The following is a 24177-nucleotide window of genomic DNA, read 5'->3' on the forward strand; positions in this document are numbered from 1 at the left end:
ATTACTTTTCAGGCAAATGCACATAGTTATTGATAATTATATGAGCTTTGGTATCTGTGTGTCATATCATTATGGAAGATTCCCTTGCAGCTCAGTACAGGACTTCTACCCAATAAGGGCTGACACCCATTTTCTTTAAGGAGTCCGTCCTGGGTTTTTAGTTGTTTAGTGCTTTATCCTCAGTATTTTGACTCAGCTAAAGTTAAAAAGCTTTACCATATTTATTATAGTTTAAATGATTAACCTAGCATAATTGGAATGAATGATAGATTATCACATATCTGAAATTCTTAGGTAAAATCTAGCTCAGAAATGGAGATCTGAGTCTATCATATATTTTGTATTTATATCTTGTTAACTAACTGTAACAATGTTCAACTGAGTAACCCTTCTTGTAAATGAATGACCACTTTTGTAAGACTGTGTTTAAAATATATGTAGCATAAAGTTTGCTATTCTGACCATTTTATAAAATTGTGGTAACATATCCATAATATCAACTTTATAATTTTCACCGTTTTTATGTTTCAGTGGTATTAATTACATTCACACTATTATGCAATCATCTGCTGTTTCCAAAACTTTTTTTTATCACCACAAACAGAAACTCTGTAACATTAAGCAGTAACTTCCCACTCCCCCACCCACTGGTAACCTCTAATCTACTTTCTGTCTCTATGGATTTGCCTTGAATGACTCGATTTTAGTGGTTGTATATTTTTAATTTTTCCACTTGAGTAAAAAACATTTAAGGTCTACTATTGTCATTTAGAAGAAATAAAATATAACTCTGAACAGGACTGTGTACATATACTAGTATACAGACACACAAATCGCTACAAAGCATCACAAAGTCACTAGTATCAGTAAGTTTAGTAAGCATATTATTCCTTCTTAGGGTTTCCTAAGTTTTTGTAGGAAGAAGAAAGTTTACAATTATTTTGTATGATGATTTGCTTTATCTTAGAGCAAAAATCAAGGAACATTCATATATATATAGCTAAGGTCCCATTTGATTCACATCCTGATGACAGATATAATAAAATTGTATAATAGGAAATAAATAAAGGTATATGAATTAGAAGGAAAAAGGATTTTAAAATTTGTTTCATTTTAAAGGTTTGATTTATTTAACAGTTTCAGGCCATACATAAGACACATTAGTTTAAAAATATCAACAGAAGCAGCAAATAAATAGTATAAAACTATTTTTGCTGCTCTTAAAAAACTCTCTCAAATAATACATTTTTTAAAGAAAGGGTTTGCACTGTAAGCCAAACATAGCCACTGGGTTTTTCTGAACAGTAGTAAATTATCTATTTACTCTTAGTAGAGAATTTTAAAGACTGGTGTCAACTATTAACTGTCCATGCCTAGAATTTTCTGAAGAGGAAATTTAGACATGATTCATAATTTAATAAAAGGTTTCAGATTCTGGTGTTGCTAAATGGGAAGGTACCTAGTAAATAGATCAACAGGTAAACAGAATCCTTGTAAAACTTTCTGTACTAAAATTAATAATTTGACACTGCTATGACATACTTGAAACTTCTGTCGGCCACATTTTGGCACCATACCAAGGTTGAACTGGTTCCTCTCATGCCTGCTGAGATCCCTACAGTTATCCAGAGCTTGGGGAAAAAAAAAAAAAAAAGTCTCACCCTAGCCAGTTTGGCTCAGTGGATTGAGCGTCTGCCTGTGTACTGAAGAGTCCTGAGTTCAGTTCTGGTCAAGGGCACATGCCCAGGTTGCGGGCTCGATACTCAGTAGGGGGCGTGCAGGAGGCAGCCGATCAATGATTCTCTCTCATTGATTTTTCTATCTCTCTGTCCCTTTCCCTTCCTCTCTGAAATCAATAAAATAAGAAAAATACTAGTAGTTGTAAAAAAAAAAAGTCTCTAGTGCTCCAACTGGTAGCTTCAAATAGCTCACAAGGAAGGTATGCTGAAATTTTTGGTGGCCACTGAGATGTAGGTGTGGTTTTATGTGTGAGACATCATAGGCAAGCGTGGCATTATTTGCTATAATTTTTGAAGACCAATATTTGACAACTTTATTTTTGTTTTATTATTTGAAAGATCTTGGACCATGTATGATCAGACTAGTATTTGAATAAAGTAAGATAATGTCAAAAATAAAAATTAATAGTTTGATTCATATCCTTTTAAACAATTGATTTTAGAGAGAGATGAGGAGACAGAGATAGATAGAAATAAACATTGATTTGTTGTTCTACTTATTTATGCATTCATTGGTTAATTCTTACGTGTACCCTGACCGGGGATTGAACCCACAACCTTGGTGTATCAGGAAGGTGCTCTAACCAATTGAATTATTCGGCCAGGGCTGATTCACATCCTAACTGGATGTATTAAACAACAATAGTAGATAAGAAATCATTGAAGCCTTCATTTAGAAAAACTAAGATTTTGTTATATTTTCTAATGAGTTGATATGCTCCTAAATATAAAAAGAGTGGATCATTCAGGAAATCTGGAGAATCATTTTTCTGTACATCATTTTAGATAAAATTGTACCCTAATAATCCCAGGAAAATATTTACTTGATCTGACTTTACTGAGATGGACTTTCTTAGGTTTCATAATTCCTTAACTGGAAAGGTTTTTTCCTTTATAATGTTTTATTTATGTTGCTATCACATTATTTACCTTGAACTTACTCCCTCATATCCTATCTTGTGTAGAAATGGAGAATAGTTTAATAATTCATACAGACAATAGTGTGGGAAAGGCCTGGGGAGGAATTAGAAGAGGTTAATGGGGGGAGGGACATCTGTAATACTTTCAACAATAAAGAAAAATCTAAAAAATAATGTATACAAACTTTTTGTGATTGAGGAATCAAAGGGGTTTTAGAGTTGTTTGACACATTAAGAATTCATTAAATTGCATTCTGTTGTGCCTTCTTGTACCAAAGAAACTGAGAAGCTAAAAATTTCATTTGCTGAATCTCTTGCTGCTAGGGTAGCACATTAGGTTTCTCCAATAAGATGCATTCCTGCAAAATTTGGAAGGCAGAAATGAAATGAAGGCTACCTTTCTGCTCCTCTTGGCTGTCGTTGCTAGCCATCAGGTTCAAGATGTTCTGGAAGTCATTTTTATTTATTTATTTATTTTTTTTTTATAAATATATTTTATTGATTTTTTACAGAGAGGAAGGGAGAGGGATAGAGAGTTAGAAACATCGATGAAAGAAACATCGATCAGCTGCCTCCTGCACACTCCCTACTGGGGATATGCCTGCAACCAAGGCACATGCCCCCGACCGGAATCAAACCTGGGACCCCTCAGTCCCCAGGCCGACGCTCCATCCACTGAGCCAAACCGGTCAGGGCTGGAAGTCATTTTTAAAGAGTCTTCTTAGAACCTGTTCTCCAGCCTTTCCTGCAGTTTTGTATTCATCAAATTCCCTGAGTTTAATGTTTTTTTTTAAAATAGGGAAACAATTGCCCTAACCCTTTTGGCTCAGTGGATGGAGCATGGCCTGTGGACTGAAAGGTCCCAGGTTTGATTCCAGCTAAGGGCATGTACCTTGGTTGTGGGCACATCCCCAGTAGGGGGTGTGAAGGAGGCAGCTGATCGATGTTTCTCATCAATGTTTCCAACTCTCTATCCTTCTCCCTTCCTCTCTGTGAAAAATCAATAAAATATATTTTTTAAAAATAAATAAATAGAAAAACAATAGAATCATTGCCAGTAAGTCCAGAAAAAGATAAGGATGACTAATATTATCATGCAATTTTTACACAGCACAAAGAATTTATAGGCATAAATATTGGAAAAGGAAGAGGGGTAACTATTTGTTTGCAGATGGTATAATTCTATATTCATAAAACTTCAAAATGTAAAGTAAATGGAAAAGCTAGTAAAAGTAGTAAGAGCATTTAAATAGCAGGTTATAAACTTAACAAAAAAAATTAACATCACATGAACATAGAAATAAGCAGAGATGTAATGGTAGAGAAGAATAAATTTTCAATAGCAAGAGAAAAATAATGCAGCAAAAAAAGATCTAAGCATAAATCTAATTCAAAATGCCTAAAACCACATGAGACAAAATATTTTTTTAATTTATTTTTAAAATATATTTTATTGACTTTTTTACAGAGAGGAAGGGAGAGGGATAGAGAGTTAGAAACATCAATGAGAGAGAAACATCGATCAGCTGCCTCCTGCACTCCCCTTACTGGGGATGTGCCCGCAACCAGGGTACATGCCCTTGACTGGAATCGAACCTGGGAACCTTCAGTCTGCAGGCCGATGCTCTATCCACTGAGCCAAACCAGTTAGGGCTGACAAAATATTTTAAAGAAGATATGACTCAACATAAAGACATGTCATTTTTGGATATAAACCTTACCATCAAAAGGTAAATTATTCTTTTTTTAAAAAAAATTTTTTTATTGATTTCAGAGAGGAAGGGAGAAGGAGAGAAAAGGAGAGATCAATGATAAGAGAGAATCATTGATAGGCTGCCTTTTGCATGCCCCACACTGGGGATCAAGCCTGCAACCTGGGAAATGTGCCCTGACTGGGAATTGAACATGACCTCCTGTTTCATAGGTTGAATGTCAATCACTGAGCCATAATAGCTGTGCTTAATTTATAAATTGAAATTTAAGCCTCAATACAAATACCTTCTGGGTTTTTTTGTTTAGAGCAAGAAAAAATGGACTATAAAGTTTATTAGGTAGAAACCAAAAAAACAAGAATAGCCATGAATATTATGAAAAAGAGTAATAAGGGGAGGCTAGTATTTCCAGATATTAAAATATATAATACACTCACTATAACTGAAATAGTAGTTCCAGCCTACTAAAATACAACTTAAAATACTATTATTAGACTCAAGTATATTTGTAAAAATAGCATTTAAGATCAATGGGGAAAGAAATACTTTTAAATAAGTATTATTGGGATAAACTAGACAAACATATAGGGAAAGCTATAAATGAAAAGTTTATCACACCATACACCAGAGTAAATTCTGAATTGAACTGTGAAAAATAGAAATGTACAAAACGAAACCATATAGGTACTAGAAAAAAATATGGAAGAATTCCTGTATTATCTAAGAAAGGGGAATTTTTTTAACTACATTAATAAAATAAACTTGATAAAATTGACTATAGAAAAACAAAAAATTAACTTTTAGTTTAATAATAAGTATTTGATTTTTTAAATTTATCTTTATTGTTGAAAACATTATAGATATCTCCTTTTTTCCCTCATTGACCCCACTCCACCCTGTACTCCCACCCCCTCCAGGCCTACCTCACTATTGTTTGTGTCCATGGGTTATGCTTATATGCATACTAGAGGCCTGGCGCACAGATTTGTGCTCCGGTGGGGTCCCTCAGCCTGGCCTGTGCCCTCTCGCAATCTGGGACCCTTTGGGGGATGTAGTAGTGTGCGAACCAGCAGGCAGCCCAGTAGGGGCCCGAGCCTGGACCAGGGCACCGCACTGCTCCCGCTCATCCCAGCCCCACTGTGCCTACCATGGCTGCCGTTTGGTAGTGCTGCTGCCGAGGCAGGAGAAGCTCACACCACCGCAGCCAGCCTTGAGCTCGGTGTCTGGCACCCATCAGTCAGCTGAGTGGCACTCCCACTGTGGGAGTGCACTGACCACCAGGGGGCAACTCCTGCATTGAGCGTCTTCCCCTTGGTAGTCAGTGCGTGTCATAGCGACAGGTTGACTGGTCGTCGTTTGTTTACTTAGGCTTTTATACATATAGACTAGAGGCCTGTTGCATGAAAAGATTCGTGCAATAGGCCTTCCCTTCCCCTGGTTGCTGGCACCCGTTTTCCTCCGGCACCCAGGACTTCACTCCAGCCGGAGCCTTCAGTCTTCGCGCTTCCGAATGGAGCCTTCAGTCTTTGCTCCACTGCTTTGTGCCTACATGTGCAAATTAACCGCCATCTTTGTTGGGTTAATTTGCATGCTCTCCTGATTGGCTGGTGAGCATAACGGAGGGATGGTTAGTTTACATGTTTGTCTATTATTAGGTAAGATAGATTTTCCTCATGTATAGTCGCACATTCCATTAATTGTCATATTTTATTAGTCTCTTAAAATGTGGATTATTGCCGAAACCGGTTTGGCTCAGTGGATAGAGCGTCGGCCTGTGGACTGAAGGGTCCTAGGTTCGGTTCCGGTCAAGGGCATGTACCTGGGTTGCCGGCAAATCCCCAGTAGGAGATGTGCAGGAGGCGGCTGGTCGATGTTTCTCTCTCATAGATGTTTCTAACTCTCTATCTCTCTCCCTTCCTCTCTGTAAAAAATCAATAAAATATATTTTTTAAAAAATGTGGATTACTTCCTTAGCTTTTCTTTGTCTTTTATGAAAATAACATTTTTCAAGTGTATAATCCAATTGTTTTAAAGTTTTGTTAAAATTGGGTTTGTCTTGTTTTCTCATTAAATTCAGGTTATGCATTTTTGATAACTTTATTGAAATACTAGAGACCAGATGACGAAATTCGTGCAAGAGTAGGCCTTCCTTCCCCCGGTTGTCGGCACCGGTTTCCCTCTGGCACCCGGGACCTGGGCTTCCCTTGCAGACCTGGCTTCATCCAGAAGGTCGTATGGAAGGACGTCTGGTCTAATTAGCATATTATGCTTTTATTATTATACACTAGAGGCCCGGTGCACAAAAATTTGTGCACTGGGGGGAAGAGGGGGGTCCCTCAGCGCGGCCTGTGCCCTCTCGCAGTCTGGGACCCCTTGGGAGATAACGACCTGCTGGCTTAGGCCTGCTCCCAGGTAGCAGAGGGCAGGCCCAATCCCTAGGTGCAGCCCCTGGTCGGGCTCAGATTGGGGAGTTGGGGCACCGCCCCTGTCATGCACAGAGCAGGGCGGATCGGGAGGTTGCGTTGCCACCCTCAGTCACGCTCAGGGTAGGGCTGATTGGGGGGTTGGGGCACTGCCCCCTGTCACACTCAAGGCAGGGTCGATGTGCAGGTTGCGGCGCCACCCCCTGTCTTGCACAGAGCAGGGCCAATCAGGGGGTTGGGGAGCTCCCCCCTGTCACTCACAGAGCAGGGCCCATCAGGGGAGTTGAGGCTCCATACCCTGTCATGCACAGAGCAGGGCCCATCAGGGGGTTGGGGAGCTCCCCCCTGTCACTCACAGAGTAGGGCGGATCAGGGGGTTGGGGCGCCGCACCCTGTCACACTCAGGGCAGGGCCGATGGGGAGGTTATGGCTCTACCCTGTCAACACACAGAGCAGGGCCTGTGGGGGACAGTTGGGGCACCACCCTCTATCACCCACAGGGCAGGGCCGATCAGTGGGTTGGGGCACCGCCACTGTCAAACTCAGGGCAGGGCCGATGGGGAGGTTATGGCTCTACCCCATCACACACAGAGCAGGGCCGATCAGAGGGTTGGGGCGCCGGACCTGTCACACACAGAGCAGGGCCCATCAGGGGGTTGGGGCACCGCAGCCTGTCACACACAGAGCCACAGGGCAATCAGGGGGTTGGGGAGCTCCCCCCTATCAGGCACAGAGCAGGGCTGATTAGGGTGTTGGGGCGCCTTCCCCTGTCAGGAACAGAGCAGGGCCAATAGGGAGGTTGTGGCACTGCCCCCTGTCACACACAGAGCCGCAGGGTGATCAGGGGGTTTGGGCGCTGCCCCCTGTCACGCTGATCCCGGTGCCGGTTGGCCTCTCGGCTCCGCTGATCCTGGTGCTGGGAGGCATATTACCCTTTTACTATATAGGATAGAGGCCTGGTGCATGGGTGGGTGCCGGCTGGTTTGCCCTGAAGGGTGTCCTGGATCAGGGTGGCTGTCCCCACTGGGGTGTCTGGCCAGCCTGGGTGAGGGGCTGATGGCTGTTTGCAGCTGGTCACACACCCTTCAGGGTGGTGGTCCCCACTGGGGTGCCTGGCCAGTCTGGGTGAGGGGCTGAGGGCTGTTTTCAGGCTGGCGGGTGACTGAAGCTCCCAACCGCTCCTTTTTTCTTTTTTTTTTATTCTGAGCCAGCTTTAGCTCTGAGGCTTGGCTCCAGCTCTTAGGCCTCCGCTGCTGAAAGCAGGTTTCTGGCCTTTGTTTACCTTCTGTATTTGAAACAATGTTGCGATCCTACTGGCTGAAGCCCGGCGGACTAAAGCAGATTTCTGGGGTTTTGTTTAGCTTCTATATTTGTAACATAGTTGCTTGGATTTGCAGCTCAGAGGCCGGCAGCGGCAGGTGGGGAACGTTGGAGTCCTCCGTCACTGAAGCAAGCAAGCCTCATGTTCGCTTTAAGCTGCCTGGCTGCCGGCCACCATCTTGGCTGGCAGTTAATTTGCATATTGCCCTGATTAGCCAATGGGAAGGGTAGCGGTTATACGCTAATTACCATGTTTCTCTTTTATTAGATAGGATATTTCAAGTTTTTTAAAATTGACCCACTTAAAATATGTGCAGTTTAGTGGTTTTTAGTATATGTAGAATTGTACAACCATGATTACTATCTAATTTCAGAACTTTTTCAAACCCCAAAATGATATTACCAGTCATCGAAATTCCTGCTCCGTTTCTCACCTCTACCATTCCAGTGCTAGGTAACCACTAATTGATTTCTGTCTGCATGGATTTGTCTGTTCTAGACATTGCATGTAGTAAATGGGATCATAAGTATATGGGTTTTTTAAAAAAATAGTTATTGATTTTTTTCAGAGAAAGAGGAAAGGAGAGAAAGAAACAACAATGTGAGAGTGAAACATTGACTGGCTGCCTCCTGCATGCTCCCTACCAGAGAACAAGCCAGCAACCCAGGCATGTACCCTAACCAGAAATTAAACCCACAACGTTTCAATGCATTGGATGACAGCCAGTCAACTGAGACACACCAGCCAGGGCAGCATATGTTATTGTTTTTTAGTGGTTTCTTTCACTTAATGTTTTTAAGGTTCATCCTTATTGAAACAAATATTGGTATGTCATTTTTTTATTACCAAATAATATCCCATCATAGGAATAATATCCCATTTTGTTTATCAGTTCATCAGTTGATGAACAGGTAGGTTCCATATGTTGGCTATTGTGATTAGTGTTTCTGAGAGTGTTCATGCAGATGATTTTGTGTGGACTTATGTTTTTAATTCTTCCGGGTATATACCTTGAGATAGAATTTCTGGGTCACATGGTAACTTTATGTTTAGCATTTTGATGAACCGAAAACTGTTTTTTAAAGCAGCTGTAACATTTTATCTACCCACCAGCAAAGTATGAGGGTTCCCATTTCTCCACATCTTCACCAAAACTTGTTATTGACTACCATTTTTATTTTAGCTATCCTAGTGGGTGTGAAATGATATCTCACTGGTTTTGATTTGGATTTCCCTAATAACTTACGATATTGAACATCTTTTCATATGCTTATTGGTCATTTATACATTTATTTTTTTGAGAAATGTCTATTTAGATCCTTTGTCTATTTTTTTTTTAACAGTAAGTTCTTTATATATTCTGGACAAAAGTCCCTTGTTATATATATTATTTGCAAATATTTTATTCCATTTTGTAAGTTGTCTTTTCAGTTTCTTGTTTGCTTCCTTTGAAACATAAAAGTTTCTAATTTTAATGAGGTTTAATTTATGTGTTTTTTTTCTTTAATGTTTGTGCTTTTTGTGGTTATATCTAAGAAATCATTGCCTAACCCAAGGTCATGAGGATTTACTCTTATGTTTTCTTTTAGGAGTTTTATAGTTTGTGCTATTCTATTTAGGTCTGTGATCCATTTTTGAGTTAATTTTTGTGCATGGTGTGAGGTAGAGGTCCAAATAATTCTTTTGTATGTGGATATCCAGTTTTATCGGTGCCATTTTTTCTTTTCCCATTGAATTATCTTGGTACTCTTGTCAAAAATCAATTTACCAAAGCTGTTAGTAGTTATTTTTGGTTTCTCAAATTCTTTCCATTGATATGTATGTCTTTCCTCATGCCAGTACCACATTGTCTTGATTACTGTTGCTTTGTAGTAAGTTTCGAATTTTGGAAGTGTTTGTCCTCCAACCTTGTTCTTTTTTTTTACAGCATGGTTTTGGTTTTCTCAGTTCCCTTGTGGGTTTCACATGGATACTGGAAACAGCTTTCTAGGTTGGGGGACGTATCTCAGAATTGAATGGGAATTGTGCTGAATCTCTATCAATTTGGGGAATATTGCCATTTTAATAATGTTAAGTATTTGAAGCCATGAACATGGGGTATTTTTCCATTTATTTAGAGCTTCTTTAATTTTTTTCAACAATGATTTGTTGTTTCAGGTATACAAGTCTTGTACTTCTTTTGTTAAATTTGTTTCTTGGTATCTCATTTTTTGAGCACTTTTTTCCCTTTCCATTACAAGATATTTTATGCTTGTTTTGTACATTTTCTTTCTCAGCCTTAACATGAGCTATTTCTCCAAGGAGCCCTGGATTATCAGTATGATCTAAAATACTCATTTTAGAAAGGAAACTAAAGCCATCGGAGTTTAAATATCTTGTTTGTTGGCTTTCTGCAAATACTATTGTCGACTGAAATGAGCCAGAATTCTTTGGAGAAAACTGCTTTCATGTTTGCAGTCAGGAAAAATAATAGTGCTCTGGACTATATTATTGTGAGAAGCAAGAATACTTTCCAAGATGCCTGGAAGTACCGACAAAGATGCCAACTTCAAAGATCTTTTATTGGCTAAATTTTGATAATTCAAACATGAAAAAAAAAAAGACCATTATTATAATAACTGGAACCAGTTGAATTTGTAAAAAGCTCCAAGTTCAAGATGATGTTCAAAAGGAACAAATTGTGCTCAGTAGAGTCATACCTGTAAATGTATCGGAATCTATGATCCCAAATTAGAGATTATGCAGCACAGTGACGATGTGTCTACCAAAAGTGTATACCTCACGGCTACTGGCTAAGTGATAACTCACCAAGGATCAAGGAATGGACTCTGGAGAAATGGCTTGCTGGTCCTTAGAATGCTTGATGTAAGAACTTACAAATGTGGTTATAAGTATGTTGAGGGAACCTTCAAAGAAGTTTGTGGCCTGCTTTTAGACAAAGCTTGGGGTTTGACCTGTAACTCACCTGCCTCCCAATAAACTCCCAGAAATATGCTAAGTGTATGCTGTGTACTTACAAGGTTAGCTGGCAAAACTTCCCCAGGATTTTAAGCAATGGGAGGAGTCATAACAGTCCCCTTCCTCCAGAAAAATAAAGTAGGTGTGGCTTATCCCTGGAAAACCTTCACTCTGTTTGGTTAGTATCACTGCCAACGTGTATTTCAACAAGGTTTCCAGGGACCCAGGATGCTACACAAGATGCAGTGCTATCTAATTTCTATCTCATATTTAATGAAAACCACACAGTTCTATTTTTATGGTTTATCTTTTCAAATTGAGAGAATTATAATAAAGGAAAAGTAGACAATATTGACAGTGATTGAAGATTATTTAGGTAGAATGTGATCCCTTGGAATTACTGATTACAAGGTTACAATTTGTGTATTTAACTAGTAGGATAATATAAATTAGTTAAATTGTAATCCTTAAGTATATTCACAATTATTATACCATTTCATCTTTATTTTTTTCAAATATGTTTTTATTGATTTTTAGAGGGAGAGGGGGAGAGAGAGAGAGAGAGAGAGAGAGAGAAATATATCATTGATGAGAGAGAATCAGGGATTGGTTGCCTCCTGCACATCCCCCATTGGGGATGGAGCCCACAACCGGGGCATGTACCCTTGACCGGGAATCGAACCTGTGACCTCCTGGTTCCTAGGTCAATGCTCAACCACGGAGCCACACCGGCCGGGCCATCTTTATTTTTAATTCCACAAATCTTTATTTTTTTCTATTGATTATGAGAAGTCTTTTTAAGCAAAATTACTATTTTCTTGCCACTAGAGAACCATTCTTATATACAAAAATACTGAATGTTTACTTATATGGAAAGTTAAATAATGTTGACTATACCATGTTAACAGTATATGCAAAAAGAAAAAAAACAGAGGAATAGGGCTCCTGAAATGAACATGAATTGAAGAATTTTCAGTTCTCTCTGAAGTCTGACAGCATGACCATATCCTTGGGCAACTACCGAGAGAACCATTGTAAGAGTAGTTTAACAATATTAAATATATTAGTTGGTTTACAAAAGGACTTACTCATATGATTATAAACTGTATATCCCTGAGAAGTGGCCATTAGCAGGGAAAATACATGCTGAAAGGCAATTAGCATAAGCATTTCTGGTCTTTGATCTCGGTGACATAAGTATATCAGATTATTTACTAAGAATATGTGAACACTTTGTTTCTACTAGTTTGACCAATATCTTGAGTATTTTTGAGAAAAAGAGTTCATGTTCACTGATTCAGTAGACCTCTGAAAACTTCAGAAAGACTGGACAATTCTCTTTTGTATAATTGGTAAAATCACCACTAAAAGTATAATTATCTGATCTGATCTGTTCTCTGCTTTTAAAAGTGGAAACTTTTACTTTTGAACTTATTTAAAAATATTATACACTTTAACAAGAATTTGACATAGCACCTTCTAGGTAGGAAGAGGGTAGTTTTTAATGCCTTGTGTAGTGTGTTGCTAAGTATTTTCTCCTTTAACGTGCCTCTCTCCTTCATGTAATGCTCCTCTGAGAGAATTATTGTATTGCGAAGGGGCTCTAATGTCTCAATTGAATGATAAAACATAAACTTGTAAATCAGTAGTTCTGACCATTCCAACATTGACAGCTGATGAGTGAAGAAAGTATATAGCAAGGGAGGGCCAGAGTTAGAGGACTGATATAACAGAAAATCAAGGGATGAGGCATGTTGAAGTGCAGCTTAGAACCATGAGGGCTATTCTATGAAAACTATACCGAGACACATTATAATATGAAACCCCAAGATAAAGAGAAAATCACAAAGGCAGACAGGAGAAAAGTGATGCTTTACATACAAAAGAACAATGATTCAAACATTAACAGATTTTTCATCAGAAATCATAGCAGCCAGACTTTAAAGCTAAAACAGTAAATTGGTCAGCTCAAAATTCTGTGTCCAGTGAAAATATTTTTCATAGATGATTGCAAAATTAGGATAATTTTATTAATGGAAAACTAAGGAAAATTTGTCTCCAGCAGAACTGTACTACAAGAAATGGTGATGGTAGTTCTTCCACGGGAAAAGAAATAATATTACAGAAAACTTGGATATTCAGGAGCAACTGAAGAGAATAAGAAATGGTAAGTATCTGGATAAAAATTAAAAAGTATTTTTATCCTCTTCAGTTCTTTAAATGACATGGATGTTTAAAGTAAAATTATAACATTGTCCTTGGTGTTTTCAATGAATGCAGATGTAATGTATAAATGTAATATAAATAAATGTATGTAAATAAAATAAATACATAAAACTACTAGGAGCCAGAACCGGTTTGGCTCAGTGGATAGAGCGTCGGCCTGCGGACTGAAAGGTCCCAGGTTCGATTCCGGTCAAGGGCATGTACCTGGGTTGCGGGCACATCCCCAGTAGGAGATGTGCAGGAGGCAGCTGATCGATGTTTCTCTCTCATTGATGTTTCTAACTCTCTATCTCTCTCCCTTCCTCTCTGTAAAAAATCAATAAAATATATTAAAAAAAAAATAAAACTACTAGGAAATACACAAAACTATAACAAAGTATGGTGTGTGTTGGGGGGTGATTAAAGGGACCTATGTGCTTGTGAGATGTTTATATTTTACATGAAAAGGTATTCTGGCCGAAGCTGGTTTGGCTCAGTGGATAGAGCGTCGGCCTGTGGACTGAAGGGTCCCGGGTTCGATTCCGGTTGGGGGCATGTGCCTGGGTTGCGGGCATATCCCCAGTGGGAGATGTGCAGGAGGCAGCTGATCGATGTTTCTCTCTCATCGATGTTTCTGGCTCTCTATCTCTCTCCCTTCCTCTCTGTAAAAAATCAATAAAATATATATATATATATAAAAAAGGTATTCTGGTTGAATTCTGAAAGATTAGAGATGTATATTATATTCCCTACAAAAATCACTAACAAAAAATACAAAGAGGTATAGCTCATAAGCCAGTAGAAATAGTAAAATGAAATACTAAATATTATTCAAATTTTAAAAGACACAAAAGAAGGAACAGCAGTAACATAACAGCAGAGAGAATAAAAAAATAAATGGTTGAATAAAATCAAGTAATAATAATTATATTAAATCTTAAAGAACTAAACACTGCAATTAAAAGGCAGAGGAAGTAGATAAAAAAAAAATGAAGACCAAACTATGTACTGCTTACAAGAGATACCCTTTAGTTTTAAAGACAAACAGATATGTTGAAAATAAATGAATGGACAAAGCTATACCAGACAGACAGTAAGTAGGAAAACCAAGAAATAGCTATAATAATATCAGAAAAAAATAACATTCAAGATAGAGAGTATTATCAGAGATAAAGAGAAATATATCATAATAATAAAAGGACATTTCAGGAAGACATAATTAGAAATGTTTATGTATTTAACAGCAACTTTAAAATACAAAATTTAGGAAAGCAAAAACTGAATTTAAGGGAGAAATAGATGTTTCCATAATGATAGGAGTTTTTAACAACCCTTCTCAGTAATTAATAGAACACCTAGAAAAAAATCAGTAAAGATATATATTTGAACAACACTATGAATTACCTTGATGTAATGAATATTTGAAGAACAGTACACACTCCCAAAAGTGCCAAACACATATTTTTCTATGTGTATAGTATTCATTTACTTTCAACATATCAACACCTAGAAAAAAATCAGTAAAGATATACATTTGAACAACACTATAAATTACCTTGATGTAATGAATATTTAAAGAACACTACACACCCCCAAAAGTGCCAAACACATATTTTTCTGTGTGTATAGTATGTTCCCAAACATAGATCATATGATGGAAAATAAAATAAATCCACATATTTAAAAGGAATAAAATTATACAGAGTATAGTCTCTTAACCCCTACCCCAATTAAAGTAAACTCAGTAACAATAAGATAGGAAAGTACCAAATATTTTGAAATTTGACAACATACTTCTTTTTTTAAAAAAAATATATCTATATTTGTATTGATTTCAGAGAGGAAGAGAGAGGGAGAGAGATATAGAAACATCAGTGATGAGAGAGAATTATTGATCTGGTGCCTCCTGCATGCCCCCCACTGGGGATTGAGCCCGAAACCTGGGCATGTGCCCCTTACAGGAATCGAACCAAGAACCCTTCATTCTGCAGGCCGATGCTGTAGCCACTGAGTCAAACCAGCTAGGGTGACAACATACTTCTAAACAAATCACAGGGCAAAAAAAGAAATCACTAGGAAAATTAGAAAATACTTTGAAGTGAATAATAGTGAAAATACAATGTATCAAAATTTGGGAGCAAACAGATGAAAGAGTGCTTACTGGGCAACACAGATTTAATTCCTCAAATTGGAAAATCAGAAAGTTCTAAAATCAGTGACCTAAGACTCCACACTAAGAAGGTAGAAAAAGAAAAGTAAATCCAAAGTAAGTACAGGCAGGAAAGAATAAAGATAACAGAAATTAACCACAGAAACACAGAACAAAAAAGAAAAAATAGAGAAAATTGACAAAACCAAAAGCTGATTTTTAAAAAAGAAACAAAAATTGCTATATCCATACATAGATGATCAGAAAAAAGAAATAAACACCACCAATATTAAGATTGAAAAGGGTTTTTCACTATAGATCCTATGAACATAAAAGGGTAGTAAGAATATTTCAGCTTAAATGTATCAAATTCAGCAACTTGCTCCAGCTGGTTTGGCTCAGTGGATAGAGTGTCAGCCTGCAGTCTGAAGGGTGCCAGGTTAAATTCTGGTCAAGGGCACATGCCTGCGTTGTGGGCTCGATCCCCAATAGGGGGTTTGCAGGTAGCAGCCAATCAATGATTCTCTCTCATCATTGATGTTTCTATCTATCTCTCCCTCTCTCTTCCTCTCTGAAAGCAATAATTTTTTTTTAAAGGTCAATTGAAAAATGAGAAAAGGGTCTGAATAGACATTTATCTAAAGATATACAAACGGCTAGTAAGTATGCAAAAAGATGCTCAACATCATTTAGTCATCAAGGAAATGCAAATCAAAACCACAGTGAGACCTAACCGGTTTAGTTCAGTGGATAGAGCGTCGGCCTGCAGACTGAAAGGTCTCAAGTTCTATTCCGGTCAAGGGCATGTACCTTGATTGTGGGCACATCCCCAGTAGGAGGTGTGCAGGAGGCAGCTGATTGATGTTTCTAACTCTCTATCTCTCTCCCTTTTTACTTTTCTGTAAAAAAGCAATAAAATATATTTTTTTTAAAAAACCACAGTGAGATACCACTTCATACCCACTAGGTTGATCAATAAAAAAAATATAAGAAACTGCCCAGCTATGTGTGGCTTGGTGGTTGAGCATAGACCTATGAACCAGGAGGTTACCGGTTTGATTCCAGATTGCAGGCTCAGTTCCCAGTAGGGGGTGTGTAGGAAGCAGCCAATCAATGATTCTTATCATTGATGTTTCTCTCTCTCCCTTTCCCTTCCTCTCTGAAGTCAATAAAAATATATTAAAAAATAAATCAGTAGGGACTTTTGTTTCTGAACAAGATGGACAAAATTTACCCTCCTACTTGAAATAAATGAAAAAAAGAATCTATGAAATATGTTTTTCAGAATGTTGGACATTAGGTAACAAAGGACAGTGTTCCCTGGGAAGACAGGAATGAAACAAGATGATCCCTACTATTGCTTCAACTTACAGCTTTGAGAGATTTTTCAAGCTCTGTCATAGGACAGGACAATAGATGTAGAGTTTAGAGCAGTGATGGCGAGCCTATGACACGCATGTCAGAGGTGACACGCGAACTCATTTTTTTTGGTTGATTTTTCTTTGTTAAATGGCATTTAAATATATAAAATAAACATCAAAAATATAAATCTTTGTTTTACTATAGTTGCAAATATCAAAAAATTTCTATATGACACGGCACCAGAGTTAAGTTAGGGTTTTTCTTTTTTTTGTTTGTTTTTTTCGTTTTTTTTAAATTAAATCTTTATTGTTCAGATTATTACATTTGTTCCTCTTTTTCCCCCCCATAACTCCCCTCCTCCCAGTTCCCGCCCCACCCTCCACCCTCACTCCCCACCCACTGTCCTCATCCATAGGTGCACGATTTTTGTCCAGTCTCTTCCTGCATCTCCCACACCCCTTTCCCCCCCAAGAATAGTCAGTCCATTCCCTTTCTATGTCCCTGATTCTATTATGATCACCAGATTATTTATTCACTTGATTCTTAGATTCACTTGTTGATAGATGCATGTTTGTTGTTCATAATTTGTATCTTTACCTTTTTCTTCTTCTTCCTCTTCTTAAAGGATACCTTTCAGCATTTCATATAATACTGGTTTGGTGGTGATGAACTCCTTTAGCTTTTCCTTATCTGGGAAGCTCTTTATCTGACCTTCAGTTCTGAATGATAGCTTTGCTGGATAAAGTAATCTTGGTTGTAGGTTCTTGGTATTCATCACTTTGAATATTTCTTGCCACTCCCTTCTGGCCTGCAAAGTTTCTGTTGAGAAATCAGCTGACAGTCGTATGGGTATTCCCTTGTAGGTAACTGAGTTTCTTTCTCTTGCTGCTTTTAAGATTCTCTCTTTGTCTTTTGCTCTTGGCATTTTAATTATGATGTGTCTTTGTGTGGTCCTCTTTGGATTCTTTTTGTTTGGGGTTCTCTGCGCTTTCTGGACCTGTAAGTCTATTTCTTTCACCAGGTGGGGGAAGTTTTCTGTCATTATTTCTTCAAATAGGTTTTCAATATCTTGCTCTCTCTCATCTTCTGGCACCCCTATAATTCGGATGTTGGTACGCTTGAAGCTGTCCCAGAGGCTCCTTACACTATCTTCGTATTTTCGGATTCTTTTTTCATTTTGCTTTTCTGGTTGGGTGTTTTTGGCTTCTTCGCATTTCAAATCTTTGCCTTGATTCTTGCGCTCCTCTGGTCTGCTGTTGGGAGTCTGTATAGTATTCATTATTTCAGTCCGTGTATGCTTAATTTCTAGTTGGTTCTTTATCATAACATCGAGGGTCTCATTAGATTTCTTGAGGATCTCACTACATTTATCGGCGGCTTCTAGACAGTTCTTAAGAGACCTTAAAAGTGTGGTTCTGAACTCAATATCCTCCATTGACAGTTTTGTCCTGTTTCTTTGTCTCCACATTTTTTATGCTTTCTTGGTGCACCCCCTAGTGGTCTTTGTGCGCAGTCTTGTTGTAGTTAAGCCTTGATTGTTGTTGTTAATACTGGGGGGATTTGACCTCCAGGCTAACTGGCTATGAGAGTCTGCTGTGTCTGCAGTGGGAAAACTTCTATCCTCTGAGGAGGTGCTAATCTAGCCTTTGCCTGAGGCTATCCGGCAAATGCCTCTGTGCAGGGCTTGGGCAGGGCGGGCCGCACAGGATCAACAGGGCGGGCAGAGTGAGCAGTTATGGCTGCTCTCAGTCCCATCCCCAGAGGCTCTGCCTCTCAGAGTCCCAGCAACTGCTGCAAACCTCGGAGAGAAAGCTGCCCTCGAGTTCTGACCGATGCCAGACAGTCCCCCTTCTCCCGTTTGAGTCTGGGTCCCTAGAGACTCGCCCGGATCTGGAGCTCAGAGTCTGAAACTCCCTTCCGATTGAAAACAACAACCGCGCCCTCCGCCTAAAGCCCGCTCCGTGTGCACTCCGCACCTTAGTATTTCACTTCAGCACTGCGCCTCCTCTGAGTCTGGGTATGATATTCTCTTTCCTCCTAGTTGTAGAATTTCCACTCAGCCAGCCTTCCTGTGGTTCTGGATGATGTCCGTTCCATCTTTAAGTTGTTTTTTGAAGTGGTTCTTCGAGGCAGCAATCTCCGGCGTTAACCTATGCCGCCATCTTGGTTTTGCCTTAAGTTAGGGTTTTTCAAAATGCTGACATGCTGAGCTCAAAAGGTTCACCATCACTGGTTTAGAGACTCCTGGAATTGAGAAAACATTACGAGAGTATGTGATGATAAGGGTGACTAGAATTCACAGGGTGAATTACTGAGGTGGAGAGAATCTCATCTCATATATTTCACAAGATGATAGCCAAGTGAATAAACAGAAAATTTGCTGAAACATGGTATGTATGGTACTCAGCCCCACATCTACTCCCAAAATGTTTATCTTAATCTCAAGATTAATGATGAATTTGAGATTCATCTCAACAGCTGTTGGGAAGAGATGACGAAAAGGTGGAAAGTGAAGGATTAGGGATGATTTCCTGGAAGAAAGCAGAGGCTTCAGAACTCCTGAACGGAGGAAGTGATCTAACATCTGAGGGCTATCTCCCTATAGAAGTGACATGTTCCCTTTCATGAGTGAACCTCTCAGAAAATCTCAAAGAACTGAACCCAATTCCTCTATTACAAAAGCTGCACCTGAGTTGTCTCCCTCTCTTCATATAGTGTAGCCATAGTAGGTAGCTCCCAGTTTATAAATTTCTTTTTCGCCATTTTTAAAGATCCAGCTTATATAGGGTGTCCCAAAATTCACGCAAGATTTGAATTTTGCGTGAGCATTAACAACAACAAAAAAAAATAAAAGCCTAATTTTACTTGGTTTATTGAATCAGATTCTAATATCTGTTCCCTTTGATTTCAATCCCTTCAATTTGATAAGTATTACCAAATACCAATTATGGCCCAGGAGCAGGGACAATGAAGACCACGGCTTCGAGTATGTGCCAGCAAAGCCGTGGAAGCCAGTTACCCGATGTGCTATTCCATACATAACCCTATACTGTATACTTTATGAATCAATAAAAAATTTAGTTTTTAATTATAAACCTGTGTTTTCTATCAAAATTACTTCTTGCGTGAATTTTGGGACACCCTATATTACCTTGTTTACAGGTGATTTTTGTCATAGCGGATAATTTATCTCTCTCTTGTGGATTGCCTCTCCATGAAGAATGGGAGAGTGAAAGATTAAAGATAGACAAGGCGAGAAGGAGGGGTTATAAACAACTAATTTGAACTTATTTGGGCTAAGGATATCTTAAAGTCATTGACTCTCTTTTATACCAAACCTAATGACTTTTTTTTTTTTTGTAAACTATTCTGGTAAAATAGTAAAAGCTTCCCAGAATAAGCACAAAATAATGCATCCTAGTATTTTTGTCTTAGGTGGAGAAGACACTAAAGCTAAGGAATGTTTAATTGTGTTGCACTCCTCAGAGAAAAAGCAGATTCAAAACCACACAGTTGCCAAGTTTATTAGACCAGCAGCAAAATAATAATTACATCTGATGAGAAGTCAGAATTAACTGCTGGCAAAATTCCTTTAATGTGCTACTTTGGACACTGTAATATCAATAATATACAACAGGAAAGTACAGTTACTCTAACATGTACATGCTAATAGATACTTGACTTTTCGGTTGGATGAAACTTGTACGAAGAGTACTGATAAACTTTTTTTTTTTAAAATATATTTTTTTATTGATTTTTTACAGAGAGGAAGGGAGAGAGACAGAGAGCCAGAAACATCGATGAGAGAGAAACAGCAATCAACTGCCTCCTGCACATCCCCCACTGGGGAAGTGCCCACAACCCAGGCACATGCCCCTGATTGAATCGAACCTGCGACCCCTCAGTCCGGAGGCCAACGCTCCATCCGCTGAGCCAAACCGGCTTTGGCTACTGATAAACTTTTTACCTACGTACAGTTCATTTATGAGGGAGGAGCACTTGGCAGCTTGTTGTTGTTTTGTAATCATTAAAAATCCATGCTAAAGAGGAAGACATTTTTAAAATTTGGTTTGATTATAATGTGAACCAAAAATTTTTCTGGAAAAGGTGTGTTGGAAATCAGTATTGACAGAGTACACGGAACAACATCACTATACTAGGTAAAGAGTTGACATGAGTATTATTTCTCAAACTGCATTATTATTCCTAGAGCATAATTGTCTGTAAACAATATGGGCTCTGATTTTGATTCAGTTTTGTTTTTCTTTTTTAAAAAAAGATTTTTAATTGATTTTTAGAAAGAGAGGAAAGGAGAGGGGGAGAGAAGAAACATCTATGTGAGAGGAAGACACTGATGGGCTGCCTCCTGCACCCCCTACCAGGGATCCAGCCCTCCACCCAGCCATGTGTCCTGATGGGGAATTGAACCCAGAAACCTTTTGGAGCATGGGACAATGCCCAACCAACTGAGCCACACTGGCTTGATTCAGTTTTTGTTGTTGTTGTTTGTTTTAAATATGTTTTATTGATTTTTAGACAGAAAGGAAGGGAGAGGGAGAGAGAGATAGAAACATTGATGAGAAACATCATGGATTGGCTGCCTCCTGCATGCCCCCCTACTGGGGATCGAGCCTGAAATCTGGGTATGTGCCCTGACCTGAAATGAACCAGCTGAGCCACACTGGCCATTTTTTATTGTTTTTAAAGAAAATAGTGAAAATTGTGCTTCTGATTGAATTTTGGACCTTGAGTTTATATTTTTGAGAATGCTGTAAAAATAAATGAGCAGTGATTTTAAAACTTTTGTTTTCCAACTTGAAAGTTGGTGGCTCTCAAGAGGGAAGGTAGTCATATGAATTTTTGAAATCAGATATGAGATAAAAATATTTCTTTATGACCTAAAAAAGACCATTTCTGTGATTTCTTTTTTTTTATATATATTTTATTGATTTTTTACAGAGAGGAAGGGAGAGAGATAGAGAGTTAGAAACATTGATGAGAGAGAAACATCGATCAGCTGCCTCTTGCACGCCCCCTACTGGGGATATGCCCGCAACCCAGGTACATGCCCTTGACCGGAATCGAACCTGGGACCCTTCAGTCCGCAGGCCGACACTCTATCCACTGAGCCAAACTGGTTTCGGCAGACCATTTCTGTGATTTCTGAGGGTTTTCCCAAATGGCATGTGTCAGTACATTGAATAGCTTGAAACTACAATTCAGGGCTAAATTATTACAAAGTTTAATGTTGAAAATAATATATTAAAGTCAGACTGTAGTGCAAACAAGACCTAATCACTATGACATGGACCTTTGTATTTTTATTTTTATTTTTATTTTTTTTAATATATTTTATTGATTTTTTACAGAGAGGAAGGGAGAGAGATAGTTAGAAACATCGGTGAGAGAGAAACATCGATCAGTTGCCTCCTACACATCTCCCACTGGGAATGTGCCTGCAACCCAGGTACATGCCCTTGACCGGAATCGAACCCGGGACCCTTCAGTCCGCAGGCCGACGCTCTATCCACTGAGCCAAACCGGTTTCGGCAACATGGACCTTTTTATAAATTATTATGTGAGTTCTCCTTCCCCCATCTCCACCCAGTAAAAATAATCAGTTTCTCTAATGTGCATGCATTTTACTTTGAATTCCTTCATTAGAGTATTTATCACATTGTTTCAAATATTTGGGAGTGTTAACATCTCTAAATTTGACTGTGCATCACTACTCACAGGCTAGTGATTGTGGTTCTCCCCAACAGCAGAGGTGTGCAGGTAAATATCTTTCTTGTAACAAAAATATATGCTTTCTTTTTTTAAAAAAATGTATTTTTTATGGATTTTAGAGAGAAAGGGAGAGGGAGAGAGAGAGAGAAACATCAGTGATAAGAATCACTGATATGCTGTCTCCTGTGCACCCCCTACTGGGACATGTGCCCTTGACCAGAATCAAAGCTGGGAGCCTTCAGTCTACAGGCCAAAACTCTAATTCCCTGAGCCAAACCAGATAGGGCAAATGTATGCTTTCTTATGTAAATAAAAAAATATATATTTTCATCATTGATATGATTTCTTGCTAATTTGTTAATAGTTTTCAAAAATTGGAAAATTTTTCTTTTCCTATTTTTTGTGCTATTTCAATTTGCGTTAACATTTTCCCCATCACTTTCTTAAGTCTAGACTATTGACATACATTAAGTTATGCCTTGATGTGTAGTATTTGCCAATTTCCTACGTGTAAACATTCCCACAATCATCTTTCAAGCTACCAATGTGACATCACTGATCACAATGTTGGGAAGAAACAGGCAGTAGCATACAACTAAATACTGTGTAGTTTTGTTTTGCCATACCAGTACAATGGATATAAATAACTTCAAGTTCATAGATGATAGTAAAGCATAATAAAATGTATAAGTTTCATGTATTTATTTGTTTTTAATATATTTTATTTAAATTTGAAAATATTTATTTATGGGAATGATTGTGTTTAATAACCAGCTTGTAAAATTCCTAAAAATTTAACTTTTGGCTTTCAGGAACTGATATGACCCGGATTCAGTACATTGCTGTCCATGAAGTGGTGCTGTGTATAATCTACACAGCTGTATAAGACTGCCTTGGGTGAGCAATAGTCTGGTAATGGAGTTAACTCAATCAACTTAAATATATTCATTACTAGAGGCCCGATGCACAAAATTTGTGCAAGGGCTTTGGCCCCAGCCCCCGCCCACCACCACTGCGGCCCCTGCTCGCCACTGCTGCAGCCGGGGGCCTCTGCCGCCTCTGCCGTGGCCCCTACCCACTGCGGCTTTGTCTGGAAGGAAGGACGTCTGGAAGGACATCCAATCTAATTAGCATATTACACTTTTATTATTATAGATTATTGCCCCTGATTTTCATGGAGGCTTGCTATGCGAAAGACCATAAAAATGATGTCTATACAGTTACGATACAATTATTTAAAAAAACTTTGACATGTTACTCTAATGTTTTAAGTTTGTCTTATTGTTTTGGTATGTCTCTTATTAGATAAGGAGAATGGTATCATATTCCTTCTTTGTTTTGTCTGCCTTGGAATTCACAAATTGTATGCTTGATCACAATAACTGTTAATATAGACCAGTAACATTTTAAAAATTATTTTTAAAAAAATGAAACATTGCTTTAGCCGGTTTGGCTCAGTAGATAGAGCGTCGGCCTGCAGACTGAAGGGTCCCGGGTTCGATTCTGGTCAAGGGCATGTACCTTGGTTGCGGGCACATCCCAGTGGGGAGTGTGCAGGAGGCAGCGGAATTGATGTTTCTCTCTCATCGATGTTTCTAACTCTCTATCCCTCTCCCTTCCTCTCTGTAAAATATCAATAAAATATATATTTAAAAAAA

The 24177-nt window shown here is 38.6% G+C and overlaps 1 protein-coding gene across 1 annotated transcript in view; it reads left to right on the forward strand.

Moving 5' to 3' along the window:
- BAZ2B (bromodomain adjacent to zinc finger domain 2B) overlaps positions 1 to 24177 on the forward strand; it is a 330950-nt gene that overhangs the window by 28411 nt on the left and 278362 nt on the right. Inside the window, exons 4-5 of the mRNA XM_081095898.1 lie at positions 13139 to 13240; positions 23332 to 23416. The gene's annotated coding sequence lies outside the window, so the exon portion shown is untranslated. The remainder of the gene's footprint in view (positions 1 to 13138; positions 13241 to 23331; positions 23417 to 24177) is intronic.

Source organism: Myotis nattereri, assembly GCF_964212035.1.
Source record: "Myotis nattereri genome assembly, chromosome: 7".
In the NCBI taxonomy this organism is placed as follows: domain Eukaryota; kingdom Metazoa; phylum Chordata; class Mammalia; order Chiroptera; family Vespertilionidae; genus Myotis; species Myotis nattereri.